This window comes from Pteronotus mesoamericanus, unplaced genomic scaffold (assembly GCF_021234165.1).
Source record: "Pteronotus mesoamericanus isolate MK-2021 breed Mesoamerican mustached bat unplaced genomic scaffold, CSHL_Meso_final scaffold_54, whole genome shotgun sequence".
Classification (NCBI taxonomy): domain Eukaryota; kingdom Metazoa; phylum Chordata; class Mammalia; order Chiroptera; family Mormoopidae; genus Pteronotus; species Pteronotus mesoamericanus.
In genome coordinates, this window is record NW_026555321.1 from 67,482,825 (window position 1) to 67,494,760 (window position 11,936).

An 11,936-nucleotide genomic window follows, 5' to 3' on the forward strand; every position below is an offset into this window, starting at 1 on the left:
CCCCTTTGGTTTTTAACAGCCCTTTCAATGGACAAGAATTATTCTGGGGAGAGTGTACAGTGATTAGAGAAATCACTCAGTGAGGACTCTGGATGTGGTGATGTGACTGGATGAATTTATCTGAGGTAGGTAGAGTCTCAGAGCCTAGTGAGAGGTAACAGGGCATGGTAGGCTGTGTTGAAGGATCATAAGTTAATTGTAGAAGGGTTGGGATGGAAGGTAGAGAACATGGGCCTGGTCAAGATGATGGGCCTTAGTCTGACCTGAACTTTGTAAGTCAGAGGCTGTGGGATGAGTCTGTTCCTGGGGTTGAAGCTTCATTCTGCTGTGGATACCAGACAGGCCCTTAGACTCAGGGTAAATAGGCTCCTCGGAGGGCACTAATGCAAACACTCAGCACTATTCCAAAAGAAATGATCCAGTTAGCAAAATGATTGTCATATTATAGATGCTGTATACGTCATATTACCCAGCTCTGTACTAGACCACCCAAATCAGAACCTTGCTACCTTGACACCATCAGTTGTTGGCTTATAACCTTAGGCAAGTTACTTAATGTTTTTGTGCTTCATTTTCTTCATCAGTATAAGGAGGATTAAAATAGTAATTATATATAAGATTTTTAAGAGGATTGAATATCCAAATACATGTAAAGCTCCTAACAAATCACCTAGAACATAGTAAGTGACTAGCCATAAAAACAAAGCAATGATTCATTCCAGATATGATGGAATTATATTAACATCAATCACTTATTATAGAATAAAGATTTTACAAAATTTTTAAAAGTTTATTGATTATGCCCATTTTTTTCTCCCTTTTATTTCCTTCCATTCTGTACCTCCTCTCCCACCAGCATTCCCTCCTCCCTTAGTTCATGTCCATGGGTCATACATATAAGTTCTTTGGCTTCTCCATTTCCTATACTATTCTTAACTTCCCTCCATGTGTTTTTGTACCTACCATTTATACTTCTTATTCCTTGTTCCTTTTCCCCATTCTGTCCCATCCCTCTCCCTTCTGATAACCCTCCATGTGAGTTCAATTTCTGTGATTCTGTTCCTGTTCTAGTTGTTTACTTAGTTTGTTTTTGCTTTTTAGGTTCGGTTGTTGATTATTGTGAGTTTGTTGTCATTTTAATGTTCATAGTTTTGATCTTTTTCTTAGGTAAGTCTCTTTAACATTTCATAAAAGAAGGGCTTGGTGATACTGAATTCCTTTAACTTTACCTTGTCTGGGAAGCACTTTATCTTCCCTTCCATTCTAAATGATAGCTTTGCTGGAAAGACTAATCTTGGATGTAGGTCCTTGCCTTTCATGACTTTGAGTACTTCCTTCTGGCTCCTTTTTTGCCTGTAACATTTCTTTTGAGAAATCAGCTGATTGTCTTATGGACACTCTTTAATAGGTAAGTCTCTCCTTTTCTCTTGTTACTTTTGAGATTCTCTCCTTATCTTTAGTCCTGGGAAATGTATTTGTGATGTACCTTGGTGTGTGCTTCATTGGGTCCAACTTCTTTGGGACTCTCTGAGCTTCCTGGCCTTCCTGGAAGTCTATTTTCTTTGCCAGATTGGGGAAGTTTTCCTTCATTATTTTTTTCAAGTAAGTTTCAATTTATTGCTCTTCTCCTTCTGGCTCCTCTATGATTTGGATGTTGGAATGTTTAAAGTTGTCCCAGAGTTTCTAAGCCTCTCCTAATTTTTTTGAATTCTTTTTTCTTTATTCTGTTCTGGTTGAATGTTTATCTCTTCCTTCTGCTCCAAATTGATGATTTGGGTCTTGATTTCCTTCTCTTCACTGTTGGTGCCTTGTGCATTTTTCTTTATTTCCCTTTGCATAGCCTTTTTCATCTATTTTGTGACCATACTCAACCATTTCTGTGAGCATCCTGATTACCAGTGTTTTGAGCTCTGTATCTGATAGGTTGGCTATCTCTTCATCACTTAGTTGTATTTTCTCTGGAGTTTTGATCTGTTCTTTCATTTGGGCCCCATTTCTTTGTCTTAACACACCTGTTGTGTTGGAAGGAACAAAGGTATTCAATAGGGTAGGGCAACCCACATTGCTGCATTATGGCACTGTATGTGCAAGAGGGGACAGAGAGGGAACAATGCCACTTGCTCTGCTCTTGGCTGGCTTTCAGTCACTTCCCCTACTACCCACAAGCAAATTGGACTCTTTTTGGTGCTTATTCCTGGGTGGGTGGGTGGGTTTGTGTATGTTCTAGGGCCCTGTGGGTATCTCCAATGGATTCTCCTGTAAGACTGCAAGTTTCTCCCACTGCCTCACCTCCCACTGGTTTTTATAGCCAGAGGTTTTGAGGCCGTAGTTTCCTACACTGGGACCTTGGGTTGTGTGGTCTGTCTTGCTCCCCAGTTCTTCCTCCTGTTTTATCTGCACACAATGCAGGACCACTGGTCAACCAGCTGCCGTCTTGCCCAGTTCTTCAGTCGTTGTCTTGCTGCATGTTCTCTCTGCCCCAGCTGCCCATCTCTGTCTCTCCTACCATTCTGGATGAATATTTCTTCTTTAATTCCTTGGTTGTTGGACTTCCATACAACAGTTCAGTTTTCTGGCAGTTCTGGCTGATTTTTGTTTTTAAATTTGTTTTGTCCATCTTTTGATTGTGTGAGGAGGCAAAGTGTATCTACGTATGTCTATCTTGGTGGAAAGTCCAGAATAGGGATTATTAATGCAGAGTACTCATAGATTGTGTTGCTGCCTCTTTAGGCTGGGCAGGTCCACTTGGGGCTTGGGTAGGCAGAAGAAGCAGCATGGAGCCTTGGGGATGCTTGACATGCCTTTATTTGGGAGAGTCACATAGGCCACAAAGCCCGTGTCCACGCTACACACAGACCACAAACCCAGTCCAAGTCAGCACCCTGACTCTCCACCTCATCTAAAGCTCCTACCCCTTAAATACTAGACCTAAACAAAGCACACTACAGGCCAGAAAATGAAGTAACTATCATGATCTGCGCATGGGAACCTACTCCAGTCTATGGGGCAGTTTATCACATCTGGGCTCAACTCCATGAGATCCAGGCTCAAGGCTGTGGGAACACTGCTTTATAAGACTCCTTCAAGGTTGTGAGGAGCTGCTCCCTCCAATTACCCATGCATCTACGTGAGGGAGCCAGACTGCCTCCATCTACCCTACACAGATGAATTTCAGAGAACTTGTACACTCTGAATTTACATGCATTTGTGTTATGTGCATTTTTCTGGATTCCTGATAGTCATTCATTCCTTGATATGATTTCAAGACAAAATGGAATAGGTTCTCAGGACTTGTATGCTTCAGAGGGCCCTTTATCCATTGGCTACTTGCTCTCAGAAACTCACTCTCCATGATTTTTCTTACAGTGGTCTTTGTACTTGGAATTTGAGTCCTGAATAACATAAGACATTTACATTTCCAGAAATTAGATATTTTCCTTTAGTATTTTGAACCTTAATTTCTTCTTCTATAAACTGGGGGTGTTGGACTGGGTGATAAGTGATAATTTATAGTGATATAAATAAGTGATAATAAGAGAATAATACTACAAATCTAACATATTTCATGATCATAAAACCAATGACATGTTGTTACTGTGGAGAGTAGGGCCAATAAAATGGCATTAGTCCAGTAAAGATTGCATAAAGTATATAAAACAAAATGGAGTCACTCCTGTCAACCAAGATGGGTGCCAGTCAACCATTACCCTTTGGTTCAAGAGAAAACTACTTAAATCAGAGCAGACACCTCTGGCAAGGAGACACACTTAAGATATTTGCACATGTTATCAGAACAACCATGTCTGCTGAGTGGGACCTCCCATAGATAGGCTCCTGGGTAAATTCCCTACTTGTCAGCAGGGGTGTCAAGCAGAACAACCATGTTCCATACATAGGCTCTTGAACAAATTCCCCACTTGGCATCTGGGGTTCCAAGACATTTATCGAAAAGACTTAGAAGGGTGGAGTATGCTTCTCTTAGGGTATAACTGAGGCAGGTTCCAGAGCACTGATGAAGTGGCCAAGCTCCACACACCAGAGTGCTTCTCCCTGCTATGCTGATCTCCCTTGACTTTGGCTGCCAGGAGCTCTTCCCTGCTGGACTGAGGACTTCGTCTGCTCTGCTACCCACCTGGCTCTGGAGATCCTTCCTTGCAAATAGCTGACAACTCACTTTCCCACTGTGTTGTCTCCTGGACCTGCAGACTGAGACTCTGGGACTTGTGTTCATTATCCCCCATTGATTGCTGTGTGTGTTATATTTCTCTTAGATTGTTAGAGTGTGAGTAGGATATTAACATATGTTGATATTCTACTTTGAGTGAACCTGCATTCAGTAAAAGCTGAGTGAATGGAATACTGTGTGTGACTCTTGTCTATATTTTATGAGTTTATATAATTTGGTGCCAGGTTGCTCAGCAGAGAGCTAGTTGAGCAGTTGCCTGGCTGACTTTTATGAAAGAGTATATCACAAACGTAATACTCATGACAGTTACTCAAATGCCCACTATATCAAGGACATTGGGCAGTTTTAAAATAAAGGTGTGACCAATACTGCTTTATCAGACCTCTTTATCATTAAGCAGACAATTCAAAGCAATGAGGTCTTGAAACATATCTCGTCTCTGAGCAGAGAAGCAGTTTCAGAAGCAGCCAGAACAGGGCAGCCCAGCTGCTTCTGCAGTGATGAGGCTTTAAGCAATAGTTAAGTGTCACCTGGATAAAGCAGCTGAGGTTTTGGTGTGGGCAAAAATCTCTGCTAGCCAGCCGAAGAGTATACCGTAACCTGAAGTGCAACATCCTTCTTAGAACAAAAGAAACTGGAAGGATTTAAGTATAATTTATAGCAAATGCAGACATCCCTGCCACCAACAGCTTTATCCTTAAAACTTTACACATACATGACTTTAATTTTTTTGTTGCACAACCTTTATACATAGCAACAACCATACTTTTTGAGTCCAAAGATCTAGAAAGCATGCTTTATAAAAATGGTAAGTTTAAATAGGAAATTGGTTGGGACTCATGTCCTTAGTCATTTTGTTGAAAAATGAAATATTTCAATTTATCCTTTTTCTTTATACTTATATATACCCACATCACCTTTTAAAAAATATATCACAATATGTTCCTTAAGAGGCCATTTTTTTGGTTCCTGCTAACAGTTCCAAATTTCTGAAAGTAAAATCCATCATGTTGTTAAAACACAGAGAACCAATTATTTTCTAATCCAGATAAAATTTGTGAACCTCATAGTGGTAAGATGTTTATATAATTTGAAGGAAAAAAGGAAGAAAAATTTCTTTTAGAATCTTTTTGGTTATTTAGCTTACTTATGATCACTCTCACAGTCTTACCATGATGTTATTCTTGGCTAATATTACTGACTTAAATATATCTAGGTGAGAGGTTGTTCTGGCTCAGACATGAAAAGCAAGTTGCTTTCCTTTGACTATTTGAATCACGAGCCATGTAAATTCTTTTCTGAAGCTCTCTGGTTAAGACCATAGATGGTGTTCATCTCTGACTTGTATGCAGTGTGTGTTTGCCTTTCCTTTGACCTCTATCCTTGTTTGATTCAGGATCTCATTCTTTTTTATCATTATCACTAATAATCTTACTTTACTAGTAAATATCAATAATAAGCTGACCACCAAGGCCTAGGGAAACAGAGGACAGGCACAGTTACCCGATGCCCTAAGAGAAGCACATATTTTTTGAGTTTCTGGGGTGAAAACAAGAAAAGTAGAGTTAGTTTTTAACAACATAAGGAGTGATTACTAGATAAAAAAAGGGTATGCTGATCTTGGTCAATTATCTTTCCCTGCCTCTGTTCAGACAATGGGTCAGGCAGAAAGGGGAAGATGCCTCTAAAGACTTTGGAACATTTTCTAAGTAGCATTCAAAGTAATTTTCCTTCCCCACATCTAGGGCTCATGTACGCACAGGCCTATCATCTCCTCCAGCACTACAGGGGGCATTTTGTAGTGTACATTATGAGAGGTGGACATGCAGTGATATCTATTTGCATCTATACTTCAACATTGCATAGGTTGTAACAAACAGAAGTAGAACAGTGAAGATCAAGACTTGGTAATTTAAGGGTTATATGTTGAGTAATAGAGAAGGAAAAACAAAAATTGTTTGCAATAAGCACATCAGCTCTGATTCAATTAAGTGGACAAGCATGGGTCAATCTGGAACATGCTTAAAACTGGTTAAAACTGGAAAACAAATCAAAACAATGATTCAGAACAAGAGTGATGAGAAGGAACCAGACCACAGTGAAACAGATGTAGTGGTGAATGGATACTGGTTGCAGCTGATAAACAAAGAGTTGACAAGGATAGTTCAATCTGTAGTGCTGACTTAATTCTTCTCAAGTAGTTCGTTTCTTTTTAAAGTAAAATATGAAATAGAAAATTCTGTAGGATATTTTTTTGTAGAATTATATCTTTAGGGGACTGCTACATGCAAGTGAATATATTTTAATTAATAAAATGTCATTTGCAATGACTCTTCCATAAACATGGTTGGCAAAATAAAAAAAAAAGGCACAAAAGGAGGATAATGAAAAATGTTTTCAACTCTCAGCAAAGAGTACCAAACAAGCATCTTTCATGAAGGAAAGCAGAGAAAAATGTTTAGTAATTCATGCACAACTTGAGCTACAAAAAAGCCAACAGCAACAACAACAACAAAAAGCCTTCTCTTCAGATAGGTCCCAAGGCTTGAGGAAAAAATGAGTTTTCCTTATCAAGTGCTTCATGGAAAATAAAATGTGAAGCTGCACATATATATTGGCAAACACATATTGGTTTAACTGTGGACTCATGTTTTTAAAAAAGTGAGTCAATTAAACAAAGGAAAACCAAACCAAAATGCCTTCATAAAGAGAGCAACTCCGCCTGTAGCCTCTTTTTGACCACTTAGTGGGGCAAAATGTCCAATAAAATATGAAATGCAGTATATTCAACCATGTAATCTATAAACTTTTTATGATAATTTATTGCAAATGGCACTTGACAGTTCAACACAAAAACTGGAAAACTGGCCCCTAGTTTATTCACGCAGTCCTTGCACTCCAAAGTGAAGTCACCAGTAAAATGATCTAAATGTCTGCATCAGTTCTCAGCCAGCTAGCTGCACTCTCTGGGTGGGAGCAGACCTGGAACACTGCTTTGTCTTGCTCCTTGCTGGTGCATTCATCCTTAGGCAGGTAGTCAGTCACACAGCTCTCTATTCTGTTCTACTTCCACAGTCATATCCTAGAAAGGGACTAGAATCTCTTCTCCACTTTCACTTTTCACAATTTGCTGAGCCTTCATAACTGTGGTTGACGCTATTGCTGATACCAAAGCCTCTGCTTTAAAATCTAAATGGATTTGTTCCACACATCTTTGAAAAGCCATTTGAAAAATAAAGCTAATAGTGGCTCTAATTTTTAACAAAGTGTCTTCACATACATTTCTCCAAGATGTATTGTCAAGACCACCCATATACAAAACCACTGTTTTGGCATGTTCGTTTGTAGTTTCCAGAAAAAACTGAGCTTTTCTTTGACATGAATTCATTTCACCAAAACTATCACTATCTTCCATATTGGAAGGTTGAAGAATGCCATAGATTTCAGAGGCCAGAAGTTTTGTTTCTCTTGGAGCTGTAGTCCTTTCAATCCGTCTTTCCAAGGCTTGGCTCTTCCAAATTCTGTAGGTTCTTAAGTGAAGAAATCTATCAAATTACTCATTCTAGTCTTTTCTGTGTTCCTTTACAAGTAAGAGAAATAATGTTTTGATAGTCATATCCCAGTAAATTGTGTGAATTTTACTTAGAAGTGGAATCCTTGAAATAAAACCTAAAGAGTTCAGAAAAACAGGCTGCTCCCTGGGGCCCTGCTCACTTTGCCAGAGTTTCCTTTTCTTGAATTTCAGGTGAACGTCCCACCTAACAATTGTCCTTTTGAACAATTCAACATAGATTTGTTTAAACATGCCCTATGATTGTGTTAGAATTGAAGTGAGATTACAATGCCATCTTGTGACCAGGGAAACCTCAAAATATCTGAATTCAGTCCCAGGACATAACAATACCTCCCCATAAGAGTTTTAAGAGAAATATTTGGGAAAGAAAGTCAGCATAACAGTAAATTTTTAGGTGGAACTTTTACTGGAAATCAAAATAGTTTGCATGGTCAGGCCATTGTCCTGATGCGTGGGGACCACTGAGGTGAACCTGGTGTTTGGATCTGAGGTGCTGGCCTTGCTCTGGAGCTGCCTGAGAACCTCAGTCCTTGGGAGCCTTCCTGGACCTGGTGGTTTATTTCATGTTGCTCTGAGCCATGGGTGAAACTGTGGGTGTCGTGGAACCGGCCCTCTCTCTTCAAACTTCAAATTACCTTCTACTTTCAAACACTGACTGATTTTGTCTTGAGGGTTGTATAAATTAGTCCTGTCTTCAGGGTACTCATAGTTTATGAGAAAGCACAGAAATTATACACAATCAGCTATATCACAGGACATGCTGGGGTCAATGCCATCAAAGGGCATCTGACAAAAAAGAACTAGAGGGGTCTAGTTCTGACCTGCAGATTATGGAAGAGGTGGTAGAACTGGAGTAATATATTACAGTCTGAGGAAGATCACAGGTAAATTTTGTGGGGAGGGCCATCCAAGCAAAGAAAGTAGAGGTAAAAGTACAGACATAAGAGAGAATTTTCTGGAAGATGATGAGTAGTCTGAAGTCGTTGGATTTGGGCAACTAAAGATGGACACTAGGCATTTATAATAGACAGTGTTGGATGTAAGGAATTTGTACATTATTGTGTGGCTAACTGAGTGTTCTTACACAGGAGATGTGGTCATCAGTTTGTTGTTTAAGGAAAACAACTCAGAAAGCAGGGGAAAGCATAAATTGTGTGGAGAGATGAATAGCTTCTTTGGTGTCTGATGTCTCATCCCTGTTAGAGGTAATAGGAGCTTTCTCTAGGACAGCAGTGATGGAAACGGAAAGGTGAGACAGCTTTGGAGAATGTGGGGATGATCAGAGCCCTCAGGTGGTTTGGGGTTTTTTATTTATTTATTTTTATACTTGGTGTCTAATACCCTTGTAGGATATTAGATGATCACTGTATAAATAATGTCATAAATGTAAAAAGAATTTGGAAAAAAATTTAATAGCCTCATTAAAAAAGGAAAAAGGAAACATGTAAAGTTAATGTTAATATTTAAAAAAATTTTGTATTGCTGTTCAATTACATTGTCTCTATTTTCTTCCCATTACTCTCCCCTGCCCTAACCAGCCCACACCTTCCACATTCAATCCTCCCTGACGGTTGTCTTTGTTCACGGGCCCTTTCTACATGTTCCTTGACTTGACCCTTCCCTTTATTTTCCCCGTTACCGCCAGCCTCCATCCCCTCTGGTCACTGTCAGTTTGTTCTTTATTTCCATGTGTCTGGTTCTATTTTTAATAATTTTGAAACTCAAATATCAAAAACATTGATTTCAACATGTAATCAATATAACAATCTTTATATATATATTTTTTCTTTTCAGTATAACAATTCTTACTGATATATTTTTATACTTTTTTTTCTCACCAAGTCTGTGGAGCCCAGGGTGTACATCATACTTCACACAGCTCAGTTTGAACTAGCTAAGGATATGTGCTAGTTAGTGGCTATTCGGTCAGATAGCACTGACTTGAACAAATTTTTGCTTATCTACTTACTACTAACTCACTTTTGCTAAGTTACTATATACTCAGATAGACTTTACTTGATCCCACTGTGTCACATTAATTGGTTTCAGTGATGACGAGCTCCTAGAAGGGTGGCCTGGTTTTGCTGATGTTCAAGCCTCCCATGTGGTACTTTTAACAGCAGGTAAGCCTTCGGAGAATGAGTGTTACATAGGTGAGTGTTACACAGGTGAAGCAGAGGATGCTGATTTGAGGCCTGACTTCATGTCCAGAAGTAGCCATGTGGGTGTAAGTGTGGAGGCAAAAGGGAAAGCTTATGCTTCTTAGCCTGACTTCTTAGACTGATTCAGTTCTGACAGGAAACTGAGTTTCTCCACCACTCCCACCGAAGCCAATGCAACTGAGAAAAGGGGGTTGTTAGCTTCACCCTCATATTTATATATAGTATCACAGACAAAGAGTTGCTATGGATAAAGTTGTTTGGAGTCACTGATGAGAGATTCGTTAAAATGTTTAGTGTTTTCACTATGTTAAAAAAAAGCCTCATGGCTGAAATGTATTTCTCCATAAAAAGTCCCATTAATCCTTCCCCATTTTTGAAATGTTTCCCTTTAACATCATGCAACTGGTTTCCTCTCTTTTTCCCCTGTTGTATTAATCATTTTTTTAAAAAATTTTCATTATGTTTTGATATCTTAAAAGTCATATGGCTGGAGAGAGACTGCCCCTACCAGGGCTAGGCAGTTCTTAGAGATGGTAAAGGGTTAAGCAGGGAACATGACTTTCATATGCAGGCAACCAACCCTGAGTTTATAATCCCAACTTTTGTTGTAAAGTTTATTACTTTATACACAAAGACAAAATTTCCCCTGCCCTAGATCATCCCAGAATCAGGTCCCAGAGAGCTAGAGACTGCTCTGATAGCTCAACATCTGCCACAGTTATTCACACTGACATTCCTAACTTGTTCCATTAGTTTGCTTTGCCTTTCCAGTGGAAAATCCAATAAAGGCTCTGGGCTGGGCATTCCTCTGGTTCCTGCTTCGGGTCCCTGACCAACAGAACACTTACCCTCGCGCAGCCCACATGGCCCTGCATGGAGTGCTCCCTTCTCTTGAAAGATATAAGTAACACATTCTTTCAATAGCGCTGGCATCTCTGTTATCTCTCACCCACTTCCATAAATCAAAATCCAAAGAGTCCAAATGAGATACATGTCTGCTTCTCTCTCAGTTACTTTATACTTTAGTCATTTCGGACACATCTGGCCAGCGGCAAAGTTAGAATCCAGGCTCGCACAGTGAGGGGAGGGCCTTCATGGACATGGGTAACTGAGCCAACAAGCGTTGTGGATGATGAAAAAAAAGGCAGTACAGACTATGTAAACATTCTTATAAAATACACTCTGGAGCCATCCAAATGCTAGAATATAGCTTATATGTCTGGTACATGCTGGGTGGTTTACCTGTCCCATCTCATTTAATCATCTTCAGTATACCGATGAGGTGCAGAAAGGCAGATAACTTGCTCAAGGTTGCACAACTAGGCATAGACTGGATTTCAACCCAGAGCCTTCTAGTGCACCATGCTCTTATACCCATAGTACAGTCTTCCTTTCTAGAAGACCTAACATCATGAAGGAAAGAATGAACCTAAATGTACTTGGGGGCTGCAGCATCAGTCATGTTTTCTGATTCAGGATGCCTAATGCATGACATTGTTTAGACATAGTATTCTGGAGACAAGAATATGGGGAAAAATCATAGATTTTATTCGGCAATGCCAGGGTATGGGGGGAAGTGATTTGGGGTCACATGGAAGACAATGACAGACATGGAGAGGCCAGAGGTGTTTCTCCTGTTGGGGAAGGAAACAGTTCAGGATCCAGAGGTCTGGCCAGCATGCTGGCCATGGCTGGAAGAAGTCTGTACAGATGAGATGGAACTAAGTAGCTTTGTAAACCAGTTGAAAGAAAATGAAGTGGCAAATTTCAGCATTTTGGGGGGGTCCAACTTATGACTCCATGGTCTAATTTATTAATTTTCTCAAGTCTATTATATTAATTCTATAACTCAATGTGCATTTATGAATTTTTCATGGAGATAGAGACTACAATCCTTTAGAATTAAGAAATATAATTTGGAGGTTTCCTAGGCAATGAGTGGGAATAAGATGAATGCTATAAAACAATGGAACACTTGCCTCTCACAGCTGCTGGAGAATAATGAATCATGCAA

General features: G+C 39.6%; 1 pseudogene; it reads right to left on the reverse strand.

Annotated features, from left to right (window-relative positions):
- Positions 1 to 7,095: 7,095 nt before the first annotated feature.
- Positions 7,096 to 9,412, reverse strand: LOC129088171 (armadillo repeat-containing protein 1-like; annotated as a pseudogene).
- Between the last annotated feature and the right edge of the window lie 2,524 nt (positions 9,413 to 11,936).